Source organism: Triticum dicoccoides, chromosome 2B (genome assembly GCF_002162155.2).
Source record: "Triticum dicoccoides isolate Atlit2015 ecotype Zavitan chromosome 2B, WEW_v2.0, whole genome shotgun sequence".
Classification (NCBI taxonomy): Eukaryota; Viridiplantae; Streptophyta; class Magnoliopsida; order Poales; family Poaceae; genus Triticum; species Triticum dicoccoides.
In genome coordinates, this window is record NC_041383.1 from 567,559,897 (window position 1) to 567,564,517 (window position 4,621).

At 41.5% G+C, this 4,621-nt stretch overlaps 3 long non-coding RNA genes across 3 annotated transcripts in view; 2 read left to right on the forward strand and 1 right to left on the reverse strand.

The window, feature by feature from the left end:
* LOC119368033 lies at window positions 1-1,826 on the forward strand. The gene is made up of 3 exons (XR_005176497.1): window positions 1-23; window positions 95-143; window positions 1,637-1,826. It is a non-coding gene; the product is annotated as an uncharacterized LOC119368033 (long non-coding RNA).
* A 182-nt stretch (window positions 1,827-2,008) lies between these two features.
* On the forward strand, window positions 2,009-3,170 carry LOC119368034. Its single transcript, XR_005176498.1, has 6 exons — window positions 2,009-2,160; window positions 2,249-2,349; window positions 2,519-2,619; window positions 2,795-2,823; window positions 2,903-3,035; window positions 3,124-3,170. It is a non-coding gene; the product is annotated as an uncharacterized LOC119368034 (long non-coding RNA).
* A 670-nt stretch (window positions 3,171-3,840) lies between these two features.
* LOC119368035 overlaps window positions 3,841-4,621 on the reverse strand; it is a 2,943-nt gene continuing 2,162 nt past the window's right edge. The window contains exon 3 of the long non-coding RNA XR_005176499.1: window positions 3,841-4,050. This is a non-coding gene — a long non-coding RNA (uncharacterized LOC119368035). The remainder of the gene's footprint in view (window positions 4,051-4,621) is intronic.

Genomic DNA, 4,621 nt, shown 5'->3' on the forward strand with positions numbered 1-4,621 from the left:
TTACCACGCTGGAGCTATGTCAGGTACCTACTGTTCTTTTGTGTTGTGTGTTTTCTATTTCCCGTCAGAAACTCATTCCATAATCAATTTGCAGGTTGTACGAGGGCAGTTAATGAATATACTTGCGACCCTTTTACTCTCAGGTAAATCACTAATTATTACATGATCTTTCATAGTTGAAGTACCTACCAAAGGTAGTTATTTTATCCTTCTAACACGAGCAATGAACATTTTTTGCCATTAATTATGGTCACATTATTGCTTCTTGGTTAAAAAAATTCAGTAGAGGGTTGTAGCTATTTGGAGTGCAGAATTATTAAGTACAGAGCAAGGATTCCAATTGGTCATACATGAAGTGATACTCTTGCAAGAGCTATGCAATTAAAGTTCATTTAATTACAGTTTCACCACACTATGAAAAGGGTACAACCTACCAATCTTGAGAGCATTAATGTAACAACTTTTTGTAGCTTAGAAATCCAATGGAAACTAATAAGGTAAATATGCTTCTTTCTTGCAGACTTGCAGTTCTGTTTTATTCATTACCCTGCTGCAAGCTCTTGGTCGTATACTGTATATAAGTAAATTGTCTTTGCTTCTTGGTCCAAGGGACAAAATTGCTGAATGATTTTGGCATCTCCTGATTTTCCTTCTCCATGGTTTGCCATGTTCTTTGGTCTGAATTTAGTTTCTTTTTCTTTGTCTAAATTCTGTGCAAATTCATGGAACCCACACTGTTTGCAAGTTCGGTTTGCCTTTTTCCTTTAAAGATTTGTACTGCTCTATTTTTTTTAATTGTTGAGGCAACAAAATACCCCTTATGTCATGTATGCTTCTTTGATAGCAGTTTATTAAGTGCTTATACCATAATATCTCTGATATAAGTACTCTAATTATAATAGTAGCAATCTAAATTTATTATTGGCTTGAAAATAAAATATTTGTGAGGATAGAAAGGAAATATCAGCTTCACTCTGCATTTCTTATAGATGTACCTAGGAGAAATGCAGAATTAAGAAGAGCTATTTTCAGAACACCACTATCTATATCTCTATATATATGCGGAACTCAAAACTCTTTTTGAAGATGGATGGATGAACTTGATCCCTGTCCATCTCTGCTTTTTGTCGGTACATGATTGTGCACCTCCTATGCCTACTTAATTGTGTGTTCATTTTGTTAATCAAGAAGCATATGATTTTATGGCTGGGTACGTTGAAAATATATAAAACCTTTCTTCTTTTGGATAATATGTTTCCCTTTCGCTAATCTTTGTTACTTGCCTACACATCTATGCATACTATTCACTACTGCTACCAATCCCATGCTTGTTTGTTCAGATACTTGAATGGTGGAACATGGCTTTTGTTCGATGGCGATTTTCCATTCTTTGTATGTGTTTCATTCTTTTGTCCAAAAGTAGAGATGTACTTTCTTCAAGAAGAAAATGCTAAGTCTTTTACTAGCAAAGATGTCGATCTTGCACATTTAGCTCTCTACGCACAGTCTCACTATCATCTTGTGTAGTTTATTTATAGGGGTTGAATACAGAATTTTAGCCCTCCTATTTTAGAGTATGAATCGGAATCTAAATCAGCAATTGTAAAAATGATCAGTAATTGTGCTTACTTTTCAGACTCTCCTCCTTTTCTCGCTGCTGAACCCCTGCCATCATCATGTCCACTCCGCGCCCGCCCCGTGCTCGACGTGCACATCCTGAGCCCCGCGCCCCCTTGGCTCTCTCCTCTCCCTCCTTGTCGCCAACCCTAAACATTTTCCCTCTCCACCCTACAGCCGCCTCCCCTAGCTCCTCGTCCCCTTCACTCAGTCCATCCCTCATCATCTCGGATCCAGCGGATCTGAGGCGTGCGGGTGCGGAGGCGAGTTTCTTCGGCGGCGGCGGCGGCGGTCACCTGCAGGCAAAGGGCGGTGGCCGCACTCGATTTGATCTGCAGGAAAGATAGAACATGAGGAGAGAGAAGGAAGGAAAGGTGGAACGCCACCATGGGCGAGGAGGGGCAACATGGTCTTCGTGGTGGGAATGGAGGAGCAGAGGAGGATGGAGGTGGGTGGTGGGAGCAGAGTAGCAGGAGTTCCAGGTCCAGGCGACGCTCGTGGAGTGGAGAAGCTCGTCGTCCAGCATCACCATCCCCAATCTAGGTTGCTCCCCACCCCCCTCCTCCCCCCAGTTATTATATCCCAGTTCTCTGATTCTGTGATTTTGATTTCTCAATTTGTGTTTTTTCAGATCTGAGATAGAAAAGAAGAGAAATAATCTTGTGGAATTTCTTATCTGAGATAGAAAAGAAGAGAAAGATCTTGTGGAAGAGCTTGACGAAAAAGAAAGGGGTGAATCATCTCTCTCCCAATCATGTTTGTTTCTGCATTTTCATTTTTATGTTATATATGGTTTGCTCAATCCCTATTTGTTGCTCCCCTCCCCCCTCTTCCTCCCCCAGTTATTATATCCCAGTTCTCTGATTCTGTGATTTTGATTTCTCAATTTGTGTTTTTTCAGATCTGAGATAGAAAAGAAGAGAAATAATCTTGTGGAATTTCATATCTGAGAAAAGAAGAGAAAGATTCTTGTGGAAGAGCAGCTTGACAAAAAAGAAAGGGGTGAATCATCTCTTTCTCCCATTCATGTTTGTTTCTGCATTTTCATTTTTATGTTATATATGGTTTGCTCAAATCCTATTTATATTCAACTTCTTCGAACCATCTATTTTTCTTGCACTAGAATATTGCAAAGGGAAAATTTATTTACAAAGCTTGTCATTTTGATCTTGTGTAGGCGGCACAACTGTACACCACCATGAACAGGTTGTTTCATCGCTACCACTCATATAGCAAGCTATGCCAGTATGGCAATATCTGATAGTACGGCTGCTCACGTTTCCAGGGGCAACACTCACATTTACCCTCCAAAATTCAACATTTTCATATTTTGAGGAGCTTCAGTACGTTTGCTCACCGATGAACTAGAAGTTGTTTTGTGTACTGCATGATTGAGGAAGTGCTATTGCAGATCAAAGGTGAGCCTATTCTATTTTCTTTCTTCAAGCTCAGGTGAAGGTTTATCTCCTCTTCACTAATGTTAAACTTTATCACCGCATTGATTAGTTGGTAGAAGCATCTGCTGGGAATCAAGTGTTACATGGATGTGGGTGACAAGGTATGCTAAGGCCATCTGCTTTATTGTGACTTAAGAGACTACAATACTCTAGGGTATCCTAAGGTTTTATTTCAATTATACGATGAGCATGGGTCCCATAACATACTCAAATAGTTAGAAAATCTGAAACACCTCTTAATTTGTTCGCTAGCAGTATGAATCAGAGTTGGGTACTTTTAGCTGTTGTGGGGTGAGAATATACATATAATTGTTGGTGCTTTTGTGTTCATTTATATTAAGAAGACTAGGCCCGTCAGGGTATGATTTACCTGGGTTTTTTGGATTTTTTTACTGCCTCTAATGATTTACGCGTGTTACCAGGGACGCACAAGAACTATTTACGTGTGAACGTAATGATCTTCTCTGTTCTCTCTAGAGCGTTCGTGACCTCCACCTCTTTGACCGCCCACCGCTTTGACTGGGCTATCTCTGTCTCTCCCAAAAATTCTGGTTCAATCCCGTGTCGTGGCTCTACCGATCTATGTGCGTATAAAAAGCCCCCCGTGGCGTGGGTCTCTCCAGTCACGGCTGTGCCCAAACCGCTCCTCACCAATAGACCCATCTCTCCTGATACTGCCCTCTAGCCTCCACCCGAGATACCACGGCGCGCTACGTCGTCGCTCCGGCTGGCCGGCCGAGAGGTGCGTGCAGGCAACAACATGAATCAGGAGAGCTGCGTACCATCGCCTCCTCATGGATCTTCCTCGGTTCCGGCTCCCTGGCCTGAAGGCACAGATAAACAGTGGTGGCCTTTGTGTGGTCCAAGGGGGCAAACCTGCAGCTGGTGGCGAATAGCTCGCTGCCCTGCTGCTCTCCATCCTAATCGGCTCCCCTCATCCTTCCCCAGGTTCGCTCCGGCTGCCGGTCCCCTCCATCTACCCCATGGCCGATGTTAAAGAAATAAACACATGATGTGCTGAATAGCTGACATACAGAGGAAATGCTACAGCTTGACGATTGTTGCAGAACTACACCATTTTTAGGTATTTAGTGTTCCTTTTGTGATAGTTTTCTCTCCTATAAAAGTAAAATGAATCATTTTTAATTCTTTGAACAAGGTTGCCAAAAGTAGGGCGCTCAACCGTTGAGGCATTATCACATTTTTAAGAAGCTTCGCAAAATCTGCTCTTATACTAAAGAAATCTAATGTAGGTTTGTTGGCCTTATTGGGTACTGATATGCTGAACACATGATATTAAATATACAGTGAAGTGGGTATGTTTATACTATCTACACAGGATTGCCATTTTCTTGAACTGTTGTTGGGATTATCATGGATTGGGATGCATTATGATAATAAGATATTAGGTATTGATATATGATCTGTATGTCACACTTGACTTCATCATCCTTTGTTTTCAGATCTATTCTTTAGGCATACACTAATGTGGTAGCTTGGGTCATATTCTGTAGCTAATTTAGTCACCACAATACTCAGGTCCCCCC